This window comes from Thalassophryne amazonica, chromosome 14 (genome assembly GCF_902500255.1).
Source record: "Thalassophryne amazonica chromosome 14, fThaAma1.1, whole genome shotgun sequence".
In the NCBI taxonomy this organism is placed as follows: Eukaryota; Metazoa; Chordata; class Actinopteri; order Batrachoidiformes; family Batrachoididae; genus Thalassophryne; species Thalassophryne amazonica.
Genome location: NC_047116.1, coordinates 66842472 through 66861039, shown reverse-complemented (window position 1 = coordinate 66861039; position 18568 = coordinate 66842472). Strand labels below are relative to the sequence as shown.

The window sequence follows — 18568 nt, the reverse complement described above, 5'->3', positions numbered from 1 at the left end:
ACTGTTTTCTGGGCGTTGAGCTCCAAGTTATTGCTGCTGCACCAGGTCACCAGCCGGTCCACCTCCCTCCTGTAGGCAGACTCATCCCCATCTGAAATGAGTCCCATGAGGGTGGTGTCGTCCGCAAACTTGATGAGCTTTACGGAGTCGTGGATGGAGGTGCAGCAGTTAGTGTACAGGGAGAAGAGCAGAGGGGAAAGGACACAGCCCTGTGGAGATCCTGTACTGAGAGCCCGAGTGTTTGAGAAATTCTTTCCCAGCCTCACACGCTGACTCCGGTCCGTCAGGAAGTCTGTGATCCACCTGCAGGTGGAGTCGGGCACGTGGAGCAGAGAAAGCTTGTCCTGGAGCAAAGCCGGAAGGATGGTGTTGAATGCAGAGCTGAAGTCCACAAACAGGATCCTAGCGTAGGTTCCTGGGGAGTCCAGGTGCTGCAGGATGGAGTGCAGGGCCAGGTTTATGGCGTCATCTACAGACCTGTTGGCTCTGTAGGCAAACTGCAGGGGGTCCAGGAGGGGGTCGGTGATGGATTTCAGGTGGGATAAAACCAGGCGTTCGAAGGTCTTCATGACTACAGACGTGAGAGCCACAGGACGGTAGTCATTAAGTCCATTGACGCGTGGTTTCTTGGGGACTGGAACTATGATGGAGGACTTGAAACAGACTGGAACATGGCATGACTCCAGGGAGGTGTTGAAGATCCCCGTGAAGACTGGGGATGATCATATAAGGAGAAGAACATCATCAACCTTGTATCAATCAATATACAATGAGTACATAATTCATTAATTATGTTAACAATTATCTTCCACGCAACCGGCCCTTACGGCGGGCAGCGATGAAACCGACTTTACGACCAGCAGGTGTGTCCCGTCTGATCGTTGAGGGTTTACCAATGTGCTGATGATTACAATCGGACCGGGAGTGACATGTTTAGCCGCATGTTCTCCTTGAATTGCTGGCTGTCTGAGTGGTGTCCAAAAAATGAGGTGGGCTTCATAGATAATTGGCAAAGCTTCTGGGGAAAACCTGGTCTTGTTAGGAGAGACGGCATCCATCCCACTTTGGATGGAGCAGCTCTCATTTCTAGAAATCTGGCCAATTTTCTTAAATCCTCCAAACCGTGACTATCCAGGGTTGGGACCAGGAAGCAGAGTTGTAGTCTTACACACCTCTCTGCAGCTTCTCTCCCCCTGCCATCCCCTCATTACCCCATCCCCGTAGAGACGGTGCCTGCTCCCAGACCACCAATAACCGGTAAAAATCTATTTAAGCATAAAAATTAAAAAAGAAAAAATAATATAGCACCTTCAACTGCACCACAGACTAAAACAGTTAAATGTGGTCTATTAAACATTAGGTCTCTCTCTTCTAAGGCCCTGTTGGTAAATTATATAATAATTGATCAACATATTGATTTATTCTGCCTTACAGAAACCTGGTTACAGCAGGATGAATATGTTAGTTTAAATGAGTCAACACCCCCGAGTCACACTAACTGTCAGAATGCTCGTAGCACGGGCCGAGGCGGAGGATTAGCAGCAATCTTCCATTCCAGCTTATTAATTAATCAAAAACCCAGACAGAGCTTTAATTCATTTGAAAGCTCGACTCTTAGTCTTGTCCATCCAAATTGGAAGTCCCAAAAACCAGTTTTATTTGTTATTATCTATCGTCCACCTGGTCGTTACTGTGAGTTTCTCTGTGAATTTTCAGACCTTTTGTCTGACTTAGTGCTTAGCTCAGATAAGATAATTATAGTGGGCGATTTTAACATCCACACAGATGCTGAGAATGACAGCCTCAACACTGCATTTAATCTATTATTAGACTCTATTGGCTTTGCTCAAAATGTAAATGAGTCCACCCACCACTTTAATCATATCTTAGATCTTGTTCTGACTTATGGTATGGAAATAGAAGACTTAACAGTATTCCCTGAAAACTCCCTTCTGTCTGATTATTTCTTAATAACATTTACATTTACTCTGATGGACTACCCAGCAGTGGGGAATAAGTTTCATTACACTAGAAGTCTTTCAGAAAGCGCTGTAACTAGGTTTAAGGATATGATTCCTTCTTTATGTTCTCTACCTAAACTCTGTAAGTGAGATAGAGTATCTCGTCAGTAGTTTTACATCCTCATTGAAGACAACTTTGGATGCTGTAGCTCCTCTGAAAAAGAGAGCTTTAAATCAGAAGTGCCTGACTCCGTGGTATAACTCAAACTCGTAGCTTAAAGCAGATAACCCGTAAGTTGGAGAGGAAATGGCGTCTCACTAATTTAGAAGATCTTCACTTAGCCTGGAAAAAGAGTCTGTTGCTCTATAAAAAAGCCCTCTGTAAAGCTAGGACATCTTTCTACTCATCACTAATTGAAGAAAATAAGAACAACTCCAGGTTTTTTTTCAGCACTGTAGCCAGGCTGACAAAGAGTCAGAGCTCTATTGAGCCGAGTATTCCTTTAACTTTAACTAGTAATGATTTCATGACTTTCTTTGCTAATAAAATTTTAACTATTAGAGAAAAAATTACTCATAACCATCCCAAAGACGTATCGTTATCTTTGGCTGCTTTCAGTGATGCCGGTATTTGGTTAGACTCGTTCTCTCAGATTGTTCTGTCTGAGTTATTTTCATTAGTTACTTCATCCAAACCATCAACATGTCTATTAGACCCCATTCCTACCAGGCTGCTCAAGGAAGCCCTACCATTATTTAATGCTTCGATCTTAAATATGATCAATCTATCTTTGTTAGTTGGCTATGTACCACAGGCTTTTAAGGTGGCAGTAATTAAACCATTACTTAAAAAGCCATCACTTGACCCAGCTATCTTAGCTAATTATAGGCCAATCTCCAACCTTCCTTTTCTCTCAAAAATTCTTGAAAGGGTAGTTGTAAAACAGCTAACTGATCATCTGCAGAGGAATGGTCTATTTGAAGAGTTTCAGTCAGGTTTTATAATTCATCATAGTACAGAAACAGCATTAGTGAAGGTTACAAATGATCTTCTTATGGCCTCGGACAGTGGACTCATCTCTGTGCTTGTTCTGTTAGACCTCAGTGCTGCTTTTGATACTGTTGACCATAAAATTTTATTACAGAGATTAGAGCATGCCATAGGTATTAAAGGCACTGCGCTGCGGTGGTTTGAATCATATTTGTCTAATAGATTACAATTTGTTCATGTAAATGGGGAATCTTCTTCACAGACTAAAGTTAATTATGGAGTTCCACAAGGTTCTGTGCTAGGACCAATTTTATTCACTTTATACATGCTTCCCTTAGGCAGTATTATTAGACGGTATTGCTTAAATTTTCATTGTTACGCAGATGATACCCAGCTTTATCTATCCATGAAGCCAGAGGACACACACCAATTAGCTAAACTGCAGGATTGTCTTACAGACATAAAGACATGGATGACCTCTAATTTCCTGCTTTTAAACTCAGATAAAACTGAAGTTATTGTACTTGGCCCCACAAATCTTAGAAACATGGTGTCTAACCAGATCCTTACTCTGGATGGCATTACCCTGACCTCTAGTAATACTGTGAGAAATCTTGGAGTCATTTTTGATCAGGATATGTCATTCAAAGCGCATATTAAACAAATATGTAGGATTGCTTTTTTGCATTTACGCAATATCTCTAAAATTATAAAGGTCTTGTCTCAGAGTGATGCTGAAAAACTAATTCATGCATTTATTTCCTCTAGGCTGGACTATTGTAATTCATTATTATCAGGTTGTCCTAAAAGTTCCCTAAAAAGCCTTCAGTTAATTCAAAATGCTGCAGCTAGAGTACTAACAGGGACTAGAAGGAGAGAACATATCTCACCCATATTGGCCTCTCTTCATTGGCTTCCTGTTAATTCTAGAATAGAATTTAAAATTCTTCTTCTTACTTATAAGGTTTTGAATAATCAGGTCCCATCTTATCTTAGGGACCTCGTAGTACCATATCACCCCAATAGAGCGCTTCGCTCTCAGACTGCAGGCTTACTTGTAGTTCCTAGGGTTTGTAAGAGTAGAATGGGAGGCAGAGCCTTCAGCTTTCAGGCTCCTCTCCTGTGGAACCAGCTCCCAATTCAGATCAGGGAGACAGACACCCTCTCTACTTTTAAGATTAGGCTTAAAACTTTCCTTTTTGCTAAAGCTTATAGTTAGGGCTGGATCGGGTGACCCTGAACCATCCCTTAGTTATGCTGCTATAGACGTAGACTGCTGGGGGGTTCCCATGATGCACTGTTTCTTTCTCCTTTTGCTCTGTATGCACCGCTCTGCATTTAATCATTAGTGATCGATCTCTGCTCCCCTCCACAGCATGTCTTTTTCCTGGTTCTCTCCCTCAGCCCCAACCAGTCCCAGCAGAAGACTGCCCCTCCCTGAGCCTGGTTCTGCTGGAGGTTTCTTCCTGTTAAAAGGGAGTTTTTCCTTCCCACTGTAGCCAAGTGCTTGCTCACAGGGGGTCGTTTTGACCGTTGGGGTTTTACATAATTATTGTATGGCCTTGCCTTACAATATAAAGCGCCTTGGGGCAACTGTTTGTTGTGATTTGGCGCTATATAAAAAAAAAATTGATTGATTGATTGATGATTGCCGCCACCAAACAGATACTCCACATGGTTCATGGCCACACCACACACACGAGGCCAGCAGTTCCTCTTGGCCTTGTACTTGAGGTAGGTACGCCCGGCCTTCAGGATGGGCTTGTCAATACGACCCCCTCCAGCAACCAGGACGACATCGTCTCTGTTAGCAGTGGAGATGACCTTCTTGGAGCCCGACGGCAGCTTCATTCTGGACTTTTTGGTCTCGGGGTTGTGGGAGATGACTGTGACGTAGTTTCCTGAAACCCGGGCCAACTTGCCCCTGTCACCGGGTTTTTCCTCCAGGCAGCAGATAATGGTTCCCTCTGGCGTAGTGCCCACTGGCAGGACATTACTGATATTCAGCTGAGCCTTCTTGCCGCAGTAGATGAACTGTCCGGTGTGGATGCCCTCAGTGGCGATGAACAGCTCCGTCCTCTTCTTGAAGCAGTGTCACGGAAGACCACTTTGGCCAAGGTAGCACCACGGCCAGGGTCATGGGTGATGTCCATGACTATTCCCTTTATGTAGCCGTGTAGTTCCACGCAGTCGACATGCCGGAGTTTAGCAGCTCATTTCCTGTGCTTCATGTCGGCTTTGAACACAGAACCTGCACCTTTTTTCTGCCCTTTGATCACACGTCCCATCCTGAAACTAAACTCGGCTGATGGAAAGTTGAATTGAATTCTTCAGGACATTGTATTGAACTCATTGTGTCACAGTGTGCATCCATTTAATGAACATTTCCAACTTCCTGACAGATGATCCACGCACATGTCCAGTATTTCTAAGTGCTACTCCACAGTATGGGGTGGAAACAGGAATAGGAAATGTTTACAGGTTGACTGTCACATGGACATGAAACAAAATTATGATTCCTGATGCACGTTACTGTTTTTTTTTTCCTTTTGTGAAGAAAAAGGTTTAGATTTTGGCAACAAACCTTTCTAACTGAAAGCACCAGATTGTTGTAAAAAGTGCAGCTGTGAATGTGCACGTCCTTCGTCTCGCAGTCTTCCAGTCTAAATGACAGACTGTTCTAACCACAGGGATCTAATTGTAGCGCTGCTCTGTGGGGGGTGTGTGTGTGTGTGTGTTTGGTGGGGACGGCCTCTTTAGCAAGAGGGAAGAGGTAAGGACAAAGCTGTGACACTAGGCAACTTGACACTTGCACGAGTTTGATCTGCTCACTGGCACGCAGATCTTGCATGCCAATGAGTAAACCTGTCATAAAGGAGAAATGTTACTGGAAAAGGTGAAGACAAGGAGAGGAAAGGATCATCAACAGGGAGATTTTGAGAATAAATCTGTTGGAACATTTTGAATAAGTCTTGTTTATGTTGAACATTTAATGCAGATATGGACAGTGGGTGCTTGGACCCGAAGGAGGAGTTGCTGCGCAATGCTTCTAAAGGAACTGATGCACAGTATGTCCTGAGAATGGCAAAGGAGGAAGAAACCATGCACAGTGTGGCATGATTCTGCAGCTGTCTTTACTAAGTTGAAATCTCCTGTAATGCAGTTTGAGCAGCACAAAAAAAATTGCCGGGAGGAAACAGCTGCGTTATGCCAAGAGCAGAAGTCAGGGGGGGAGTTGACTCTGATGTGGGTGTGTAAATGTAACCCCCTTTAAAGTAGACCTGCATTGAAATAAATGCAGTCAGATCTTTGGACCAAAAAATGACTTATATTTACACATAAGATCCTTCTGAATGTAGTAAAGTAAATCTGCAAGCCCAGATCTGTCATTCAACGGAGAAATCTTCATTTGAAAATGACAAAATTACAGCTAATATTTAGCCCTCCGCAAATTGTCCCTCTCATCATGGACGCTGCCGAGACGTCGGGGACAAGACCCTCTCCCAGCATGCATTGCACGCGCCAACTGTAATTTATGGATTTACGTCAGTTTGCATCTGCACCTTTTTCTTGTCTTATACGGAAGGATCTACTTTTTAAAACTTCATATTGTCTTGCGGTATGCTTGGTGAGTACACATTTCTTTTATTTGTGCTTGAAAATTATTTTTGTGGACTTTTTCATACGCTCGTTTGATTGAGTGCTGTCGCATTGAAAATCTACTGTCTTTCACCTCCGGTGTACCGTCGCGGGCTACGGAGTCGAGACCCGCAAAGAATTCAAGTCATTAAAAATATATAAACCTCTCTCAGCGGCCACGGAGCTCTGCGGCTCCAATTACCGAGACGTGCGGCGCTGCGGATTTTGCAGCAAGAAGTCTGTCCTTGCGAGCAACAGGTGTCACCGCGCGCACTGCATTAAAACGGCGAGCGTGTAGTCTCTGGACTTGTGCCAAGTTGGCTGCAACTCCATTCAGTAGACAGAGAGGTGGTGCTGGCTGCACAGCAGACACGGGGGTGTGAGTGCCGCGGCAGCATTTAACGAGCGCATGCACTCGGTAAGCGTATCGGGGGCAGTGAGAGCAGGGTGTCGGGGAATAATGTTGCCCGCTGTCGATGCCGCCGCTGATCTGATCCCCGGATCTGAGCAAGCAGAGCTGTATCTCACATTCATTACAGCTTACTTTTGGATGTTGGAACCAGGATGTGTATAACAGTAACATTACTAAGAGATAAAATCAATTTCAATGCGGGATCGGACTGAAGGCGCGAACGCGTTGTCTTGTCACCGACGTCATGGAAATGATCCAGATGTACAAACTGTTTTCACAGAGGGCTAAATGTTAGCTGCAAATTTGTCATTTTTAAACAAATATTTCTCCGCTGAATTACAAATTTGGGCTTACAGATTTACTTTACTGCATTCACAAGGGTCTTATAAATACATATCAGCTATTTATTTTCTGAAATCTGACCACATTTATTTCAATGCAGGTCTCCTTTAATATTTTGGGTTACAGAGGAGAGAAACAAAGATAAAATAGATGTGCAGTTAAACTAATTCATTTCTTATGAAATGTTGGAAGTTCAGTGTTGCATTTCCCATGTATGTCCGAGTTCTTACACGTTGCTACGGCTAGTGATTCTGTTTGTCCTCCCGCCTAGTGGTTTACTTGGGTGCGCCTGCGGGGAGGGAGGTCACATGTACCTGATCAACAGAGAGAGAACATGGTGCCAGAGTGGAGCAAAGAATACACGTGGTCCAAAAAAATTAAAGGAAAAAAATAATCTAGAAAAATTGACAAAACTTTGCTGGAACTATTTGCTGCCAAGTGAGTGAGCTGTCCAGAAAGAGTTAGCTTGTTGAGAGCAACTAAAGCGTGAGTTATTCGACACGTTAGCCGTTACCTCATTTGCTAATGCTAGCTGGAAGCATTGATCCCAGCCCTTGTCCTGCGTGTGCGTCGGAGTGTGGAAAACTACATTTTTTTAAAGGTCCTATTTGAGCATCACTGTAATACATCCTCCAGAAACACATTTCATTAAAGGCATCCACCATTTCATTGCTCATTAGTTTACTTGTTATCCAGAAACCGAGTGGCCTTACCGGGGCATGCTGCCATTTTGTGCACATGTCCCACCAAACCCAGAGATTGGTCAGGTTTGTTTTTTCTTATGTTATTTTCTTTCCTGGAAGATCTTCCAAAGGGCCTGATGGTGAGCCAACCCATTTGGATCTAGAGAGAGAGAAAGAGACCCATTCCTAATTCCTGCTTCACTCTACGGTGTGGTATGCCCAGTTCTGCAGACCTCATATATAGCCTGAATTATGTTTCCTCTGGAAATCCCATAGACTTATTTCCTTTTCCCCATCTTGGAGCACTGGACCCACGATTACATTGTTGTCTATATTTTTTTCTTCTTATTTTGAGCTGAACTTATTGTGCTTTTATTCATTGCCTGGAAGCAGAGGTTCATGGCTCCTGTATGGGATATCCTCTTCACTAGAGTGTTTGTGATAGGAACTGAACCACACTGTCTTCTTTTTGATTTCTGTGAATTTGGGAAAATGAATGAAGTAACTTGACTCTAAGAGTAAAGAAGTTCAAGTTATAAGGGTGCACCCAAAACATGATTGCCTGAAACCTGAGATATGATCTATACCCAGAATATGATTTAAGTTGGCCAAACTGATATCTATTTTGATATTCTGTGATATTGATAAATTACTTTCATGGAATGGAACAATTTCATTTCTTGTATATATACGAGGTCTGTTAGAAAAGTATCGGACCTTTTTATTTTTTGCAAAAACCTGATGGATTTGAATCACGTGTGCTTGCATGAGCAAACTTGAACCTTAGTGCGCATGCGTGAACTTTTTCACGCCTGTCGATTGCATCATTTTCTGGTAAGCAGTACAGCCTTTGTGTGAGGACGTGTATTGTGCGCTCAGCGCCGCATCAAATTTTGCCAGAAACTGGGCGACAGCCAGGTGGAAACCATTCGGATGATTCAGACGGCTTTCTGTGACTTTTCAGTTGTGTGACTATCCGAGAAATTGTGGAAGAGGTGGGCATGTCACAGCATGTCTTGTGAGACTTCAACACGGAGGCGCTTTTGCTCCGCCGTCAGCAGCAGCCTGAATTTCGCCGCCACTCTTTTCATGGCCAAATCTTCTGTCACAGTGGAATGTACCGAAAAATTGCTGATGTCACACGACGGTCCTGCATCACCACAGTGTTCACTTTGGAAATGATCTGGTCGTTTCAGCATGTTGATGGCCGACCGGAGCGTGGCTCTCTCTCCACCGTTGTGCGGACATCTTTAAACCGGTTGTACCGCTCCTTAATCTGTGTGATGCCCATAGGATCGTCACTGAAAGCCGTCTGTATCTTCCGAATGGTTTTCACCTGGCTGTCGCCCAGTTTCTGGCAAAATTTGATGCAGTAGCGCTGCTCCAGTCATTCCGCATTTTCCTTGACATGAAAATCCGCCGAGCGCACAACACACGTCCCCACACAAAGGCTGCTTACCAGAAATTGATGCAGTCGTCAGGCGTGAAAAAGTTCACGCATGCGCACGAAGGTTCAAGGTTTGCTCATGCAAGCACATGTGATTCAAATCCATCAGGTTTTTGCAAAAAATAAAAAGGTCCAATACTTTTCTAACAGACCTCGTATATGCATTTATCTTTGTACATATGTTCATGATTTAAGGTTCATACAGTTAATAAAGCCGTCAGTTTTCCTTCCACATCCAAACCATCCCCATTGTATATTTCATGTCCCTTGCATTGCATTGTGCAATTGTAAATTGCATTGTGTGTATGTTGTCATCATTAATTTTCATAGAGCAATTTGTGACATTCATGAGATTCAAGTGAATGATGATTAAAAAGGTATATATCACTGCAGTGCTGTGGCATGCCGTACACAGCAGGTATTGTTTAATTGAAAAAAATGCATGTCTTGGTGTGCTATTTGACCTGAGTATCATGTGAACTGCGACAATAAGGACTCCAGTGAGCAGATCGTGATCTCTCTCTATATAAAAGGCAATCTATGTATGTATGTATGTATACGTATGTGGCACGGTTTGTGTTGGGGGTGAACAGCCGCAGTAATTAAGCAATCGACACCAAACTTGGTATGGTGATTGGGTGCACCAAGGGGGAGGTCACTGGGGCCTTAGGTTGAAAGTGTATGTGCATGAACACGCGCGTGCGCACACCCACACACACACACGGCCAGCTTTATAGAGGCTTTGAAGGATTACGTCAAAACTACTTCACGGATTCTCACTAAATTTTCACCACGGATACATATTAGGCCATGGAAGATTCCATTCAATTTTGGAGATGATCCGGATTCAAAACCTGATTCTGGATCAAGATTCACTTTATATAGGCTTTGAAGGATTACGTCAACACGACTTAATGGATCCTGACCAAATTTTCACCACAGATACAACCCCAATTCCAATGAAGTTGGGACGCTGTGTGAAATGTAAATAAAAACAGAATACAATGATTTGCAAATCCTCTTCAACCTATATTCAGTTGAATACACCACAACTACAAGATATTTAATGTTCAAACTGATAAACTTTTTTTTTTGTGCAAATATGTGCTCATTTTGAAATGGATGCCTGCAACACATTTCAAAAAAGCTGGGACAGGGGCAACAAAAGACTGAGAAAGTTTATGAATGCTCAAAGAACACCTGTTTGGAACATTCCACAGATGAACAGGCTTAGCCATTCACAAGCAAAGATGGATCCCGCATGAGCATCACCACTTTGTGAACAACTGTGTTTACAAATAGTCCAACAGTTTAAGAACAATGTTTCTCAACGTTCATTTGCAAGGAATTCCATCATCTACAGGCCATAATATAATCAGAAGATTCAGAGAATTTGGAGAATGTTCTGCACGTAAGCGGCAAGGTCGAAAACCAACATTGATTACCCATTACCTTCGATCCCTCAGGCGGCACTGTATTAAAATCTGACATCACTGTGTAAAGGATCTTACCATGTGGGCTCAGGAACACTTCAGAAAACCATTGTCAGTTAACACAGTTTGTCGCTACATCTACAAGTGCAAGTTAAAACCCTACCATTCAAAACAAAAGCCATACATCAACAACATCCAGATCCAGAAATGTCGCCGCCTTTTCTGGGCCCGCGCTCATTTGAAATGGACAGACTCAAAGTGGAAAAGTGTGCTGTGGTCTGATGAGTCCACATTTCAAATTGTTTTTGGAAATCATGGACGCTGTGTCCTCCGAACAAATAAGTAAAAAGACCATCCACATTGTTATCAGTGCAAAGTTGAAAAGCCAGCATCTGTGATGGTGTGGGGTGTGTTAGTGTCCATGGCATGGGCAACTTACACATCTGTGATGGCACCATCCATTCTGAAAGGTACAGCCAGGTTTTGGAGCACCACATGCTGCCATCCAAGCAACGTCTTTTTCAGGGACGTCCCTGCTTATTTCAGCAAGACAATGCCAAGCCACATTCTGCACGTGTTACAACAGCATAAGTAGTAAAAGAGTGCGGGTACTAGACTGGCCTGCCTGCAGTCCAGACCTGTCGCCCATTGAAAATGTGTGGTGCATTATGAAGCACAAAATATAACAACGGAGACCTCGGACTGTTGAACAACTTAAGTTGTACATCAAGCAAGAATGGCAAAGAATTCCACCTACAAAGCTTCAACAATTAGTGTCCTCAGTTCCCAATTGTTTATTGAGTGTTGTTAGAAGGAAAGCTGATGTAACGCAGTGGTAAACATACCACTGTCCCAGCTTTTTCTGAAACGTGTTGCAGGCATCCATTTTAAAATCAGCAAATATATGCACAAAAACAATAACAATACAGTTTATCAGTTTGAACATTAAATATCTTGTCTTTGTGGTGTATTCAGTTGAATATAGGTTGAAGAGGCTTTGCAAATCATTGTATTGTGTTTTTATTTACATTTTACACAACGTCCCAACTTTATTGGAATTGGGGTTGTAGATATTTGGGCATGGAAGACTCCAATAAATTTTGGAGGTGATTTGAATCTGAATCCGGATTCTGGATCAAAATTTCACTTTATATATGCTTTGAATGATTACGTCAAAAGTACTTCATGGATTCTCACCAAATTTGCACAACAGATAGATATTAGGGCATAGAAGACTCCACTGAAAGTTTGGAGGTGATCCAGATCTGGATCCGGATTCTGCATCAAGATTTCACTTTGTATAGGTTATGAACGATTATTTCAGAACTGCTTTACAGGTTCTCACCAAATTTGCACGAAAGAATGAATGAATGAATTGAATGAATTTAGTCGGCACACAGACTCAACAATAACAAAACACTGATAAATAAGACAATTCAACAGATACATATTAGGGCATGGAAGACTCCACTGAATTTTGGATCCAGATTGGCGGACCCCGGTAACTCAGCTAGTCTAATATATAAAAGGCAGTGTATGTATGTATGTATGTGGCACTGTTTGTGTTCGGGGTGAACTGCCACAGTTATTAAGCAGTTGACACCAAACTTGGTATGGTGACTGGGGGCACCAAGGGGGAGGTCACTGGGGCTCTTAGATTGAAAGCGCACATGCGCTAACACACATACACACTTATAAAAGTCAGTCTGTGTCTATGTATGTATGTGGCATGGTTTGTGCTCGTTATGCACAGCCACAGTAATTAAGCAATCGACACCAAACTTGGTATGGTGACTGTGGGTACCAATGGGGAAAGCGTCGGTTTGCGAACGTGCGCGTGCGCACACACACACGGTCAGCATTGTATCTATACACAGCCATAACTAATTAAGCAATCAACAACAAACTTGGTATGGTGAATGGGGGCACCAAGGGGGGAGGTCACTGGGGCCCTCAGGTTCAAAGCACATGTACACACACACGGTCAGCTTTGTATCTATGCACAGCCACTGTAATTAAGCAATCAACACCAAACTTGGTATGGTGACTGGGGGCACCATTTGGGCGGAGAGGGGTGTCACTGGGGCTCTTCGGTTTTATGTGCGCGTACACACATATATACACACACTGCCAGCCTTATATCTATGCTCAGCCACAGGAATTAAACAATAGACATTAAATGGTCATTCCTCATTCCTGCCTCTACTGGTGGTTGGCTCTCACTGCGGTATTGTATCACTTCCTGTTCCGGAGCACAGCGGTGTTTTGCTGTATCTGTTAGCTGTTTAATCTGCGCAGTTAGATTTATCTAGTTAACTAGATAACGATTTGTTTCACAGTATAATCTTCACGTGCCTTAACTAAAGCACTCCCTCTGCTGAATCACCTCTAAATTATTTACACATTATTCACTTTGCATGTTTTTAGGAATCCGCTAGCTTAGCGCAGCTACTAGCTCTTAGCCGGTTTAGCATGGCGGCTTCTCCTGTCTCTACCGCACTTTTCTGCTCTGGGTGTGAAATGTTTAGTTATTCCTCGGCCTCCTTTAGCAGTAATGGTACTTGTAATAAGTGTAGCTTATTCGTAGCTTTGGAGGCCAGGCTGGGCGAATTGGAGACTCGGCTCCGCACCTTGGAAAATCCAACAGCTAGCCAGGCCCCTGTAGTCGGTGCGGACCAAGGTAGCTTAGCCGCCGTTAGTTCCCCCCCGGCAGATCCCGAGCAGCCGGGAAAGCAGGCCGACTGGGTGACTGTGAGGAGGAAGCGTAGTCCTAAACAGAAGCCCCGTGTACACCGCCAACCCGTTCACATCTCTAACCGTTTTTCCCCACTTGGCGACACACCCGCCGAGGATCAAACTCTGGTTATTGGCGACTCTGTTTTGAGAAATGTGAAGTTAGCGACACCAGCAACCATAGTCAGTTGTCTTCCGGGGGCTAGAGCAGGCGACATCGAAGGAAATTTGAAACTGCTGGCTATGGCTAAGCATAAATTTGGTAAGATTTTCATTCACGTCGGCAGAAATGACATCCGGTTAAGCCAGTCGGAGGTCACTAAAATTAACATTGAATCGGTGTGTAACTTTGCAAAAACAATGTAGGACTCTGTAGTTTTCTCTGGGCCCCTCCCCAATCGGACCGGGAGTGACATGTTTAGCCGCATGTTCTCCCTGAATTGCTGGTTGTCTGAGTGGTGTCCAAAATTGAGGTGGGCTTCATAGATAATTGGCAAAGCTTCTGGGGGAAACCTGGTCTTGTTAGGAGAGACGGCATCCATCCCACTTTGGATGGAGCAGCTCTCATTTCTAGAAATCTGGCCAATTTTCTTAAATCCTCCAAACCGTGACTATCCAGGGTTGGGACCAGGAAGCAGAGTTGTAGTCTTACACACCTCTCTGCAGCTTCTCTCCCCCTGCCATCCCCTCATTACCCCATCCCCGTTGAGACGGTGCCTGCTCCCAGACCACCAATAACCAGCAAAAATCTATTCAAGCATAAAAATTCAAAAAGAAAAAATAATATAGCACCTTCAACTGCACCACAGACTAAACAGTTAAATGTGGTCTATTAAACATTAGATCTCTCTCTTCTAAGTCCCTGTTAGTAAATGATATAATAATTGATCAACATATTGATTTATTCTGCCTTACAGAAACCTGGTTACAGCAGGATGAATATGTTAGTTTAAATGAGTCACACTAACTGCCAGAACGCTCGTAGCAGGGGCCGAGGCGGAGGATTAGCAGCAATCTTCCACTCCAGCTTATTAATTAATCAAAAACCCAGACAGAGCTTTAATTCATTTGAAAGCTTGTCTCTTAGTCTTGTCCATCCAAATTGGAAGTCCCAAAACCCAGTTTTATTTGTTGTTATCTGTCGTCCACCTGGTTGTTACTGTGAGTTTCTCTGTGAATTTTTGGACTTTTTGTCTGACTTAGTGCTTAGCTCAGATAAGATAATTATAGTGGGCGATTTTAACATCCACACAGATGCTGGGAATGACAGCCTCAACACTGCATTTAATCTATTGTTAGACTCGATTGGCTTTGCTCAAAATGTAAATGAGTCCACCCACCACTTTAATCATACCTTAAATCTTGTTCTGACTTATGGTATGGAAATTGAAGACTTAACAGTATTCCCTGAAAACCCCCTTCTGTTTGATCATTTCTTAATAACATTTACATTTACTCTGATGGACTACCCAGCAGAGGGGAATAAGTTTCATTACAGTAGAAGTCTTTCAGAAAGCGCTGTAACTAGGTTTAAGGATATGATTCCTTCTTTATGTTCTCCAATGCCATATACCAACACAGGGCAGAGTAGCTACCTAAACACTGTGAGTGAGATAGATTATCTCGTCAATAGTTTTATATCCTCATTGAGGACAACTTTGGATGCTGTAGCTCCTCTGAAAAAGAGAGCCTTAAATCAGAAGTGCCTGACTCTGTGGTATAACTCACAATCTATATCTTCACTTAGCCTGGAAAAAGAGTCTGTTGCTCTATAAAAAAAGCCCTCCGTAAAGCTAGGACATCTTACTACTCATCACTAATTGAAGAAGAACAACCCCAGGTTTCTTTTCAGCACTGTAGCCAGGCTGACAAAGAGTCAGAGCTCTATTGAGCCGAGTATTCCTTTAACTTTAACTAGTAATGATTTCATGACTTTCTTTGCTAATAAAATTTTAACTATTAGAGAAAAAATTACTCATAACCATCCCAAAGACATACCGTTCTCTTTGGCTGCTTTCAGTGATGCCGGTATTTGGTTAGACTCGTTCTCTCCGATTGTTCTGTCTGAGTTATTTTCATTAGTTACTTCCTCCAAACCATCAACATGTCTATTAGACCCCATTCCTACCAGGCTGCTCAAGGAAGCCCTACCATTAATTAATGCTTCGATCTTAAATATGATCAATCTGTCTTTATTAGTTGGCTATGTACCACAGGCTTTTAAGGTGGCAGTAATTAAACCATTGCTTAAAAAGCCATCACTTGACCCAGCTATCTTAGCTAATTATAGGCCAATCTCCAACCTTCCTTTTCTCTCAAAAATTCTTGAAAGGGTAGTTGTAAAACAGCTAACTGATCATCTGCAGAGGAATGGTCTATTTGAAGAGTTTCAGTCAGGGTTTAGAATTCATCATAGTACAGAAACAGCATTAGTGAAGGTTACAAATGATCTTCTTATGGCCTCAGACAGTGGACTCATCTCTGTGCTTGTTCTGTTAGACCTCAGTGCTGCTTTTGATACTGTTGACCATAAAAATTTATTACAGAGATTAGAGCATGCCATAGGTATTAAAGGCACTGCGCTGCGGTGGTTTGAATCATATTTATCTAATAGATTACAATTTGTTCATGTAAATGGGGAATCTTCTTCACAGACTAAGGTTAATTATGGAGTTCCACAAGGTTCTGTGCTAGGACCAATTTTATTCAGTTTATACATGCTTCCCTTAGGCAGTATTATTAGACAGCATTGCTTAAATTTTCATTGTTACGCAGATGATACTCAGCTTTATCTATCCATGAAGCCAGAGGACACACACCAATTAGCTAAACTGCAGGATCTTAGAAATCTTAGAAACATGGTGTCTAACCAGATCCTTACTCTGGATGGCATTACCCTGACCTCTAGTAATATTGTGAGAAATCTTGGAGTCATTTTTGATCAGGATATGTCATTCTTTGCTCATATTAAACAAATATGTAGGACTGCTTTTTTGCATTTGCGCAGTATCTCTAAAATTAGAAAGGTCTTGTCTCAGAGTGATGCATTTAATTCAAAATGCTGCAGCTAGAGTACTGACAGGGACTAGAAGGAGAGAGCATATCTCACCCATATTGGCCTCTCCATTGGCTTCCTGTTAATTCTAGAATAGAAATGAAAAAACTTCTTCTTACTTAAAAGGTTTTGAATAATCAGGTCCCATCTTATCTTAGGGACCTCATAGTATCATATCACCCCAATAGAGCGCTTCGCTCTCAGACTGCAGGCTTACTTGTAGTTCCTGGGGTTTGTAAGAGTAGAATGGCAGGCAGAGCCTTCAGCTTTCAGGCTCCTCTCCTCTGGAACCAGCTCCCAATTCGGATCAGGGAGACAGACACCCTCTCTACTTTTAAGATTAGTCTTAAAACTTTCCTTTTTGCTAAAGCTTATAGTTAGGGCTGGATCAGGTGACCCTGAACCATCCCTTAGTTATGCTGCTATAGACTTAGACTGCTGGGGGGTTCCTATGATGCACTGAGTGTTTATTTCTCTTTTTGCTCTGTATGCACCACTCTGCATTTAATCATTAGTGATTGATCTCTGCTCCCCTCCACAGCATGTCTTTTTCCTGGTTCTCTCCCTCAGCCCCAACCAGTCCCAGCAGAAGACTGCCCCTCCCTGAGCCTGGTTCTGCTGGAGGTTTCTTCCTGTTAAAAGGGAGTTTTTCCTTCCCACTGTCGCCAAGTGCTTGCTCACAGGGGGTCGTTTTGACCGTTGGGGTTTTCTGTAATTATTGTATGGCTTTGCCTTGCAATATAAAGCGCCTTGGGGCAACTGTTTGTTGTGATTTGGCTCTATATAAATGAAATTGATTTGATTTGATTTAAACTTGGTATGGTGACTGGTAGCACCAATGGGGAGGTCACTGGTGCCATTAGGTTGAAAGCGCACGTGCGCAAACACACACACTGTCAGCCTTATATATTAGATCACAACCCGCTCACTGGAGCCTTTATTTTTACAGTTCACATTGTACTCAGGTCAGGTACCAAGCATCACACTAATTAGAATCCATACGGCCATTGCGCACTGCATGCAAGGTGTGCGTTTTGTGACTTAAAATGTACCTGCTGTGTACAGCATGCAGACTGTAGAAGCAAGGGGCATTAAGTCGTAAAACTTCAAGTGCTAAACGAACGAAATGTAAGAGAGCTGGAGAAACATCTACAGAGACACTAAGAACATTATATATCCCACAGCATTGCTGTGTTAACATGCTATCACCTTTTTATCATCATTCACTTGAGTGTCATGAATGTCACAAATTGCTCTATGAAAATTAATGATGACAGCATACACACAATTCAATCCAACTTACTACACCTTAACTAAAGTCACATGGAATATACAATGAAATGGCTAAAATTCTTCCCTATTACCCATGCGTAGAACGGGTTACTCAGCTTCTCTCTCTCTCTCTCTCTTATATATATATATATATATATATATATATATATATATATATATATATATATATATATAAGGCAATGCCTGTGTGTTTGCCACAGTTTTTTGCTTTAATTAAGCAATTCACACCAAACTTGGTATGGTGACTGGGGTCATGAAGGAGGAGGTCACTGGGGCCCTTAGGTTCAAAGTGCAGATGCACACACACACACACACACACACACAGTTCACATGGTACTCGGGTCAGATAGTAGCATCACAATTTACTTACTACATAGTCACGGCTGGTAAGGGTGAACTTTAATTAGAATCCGAATGGGCCAGTGTGCACTGCATGCGAGTTAAGGTGTGCGTTACCTGCTGTGTACAGCATGCAGACTGTCTATATGCCCAACCTAAGGGCCCCAGTGACCTCCCCCTTGATGCCCCCAGTCACCATACCAAGTTTGGTGTTGATTGCTTAATTACTGTGGCTGTGCA

General features: G+C 42.8%; 1 protein-coding gene and 1 pseudogene across 3 annotated transcripts in view; one reads left to right on the top strand and one right to left on the bottom strand.

Moving 5' to 3' along the window:
* Positions 1–18568, top strand: part of raph1a (Ras association (RalGDS/AF-6) and pleckstrin homology domains 1a) — a 356622-nt gene that overhangs the window by 144423 nt on the left and 193631 nt on the right. The gene's annotated exons all lie outside the window — the stretch shown is intronic.
* On the bottom strand, positions 802–5267 carry LOC117524291 (annotated as a pseudogene).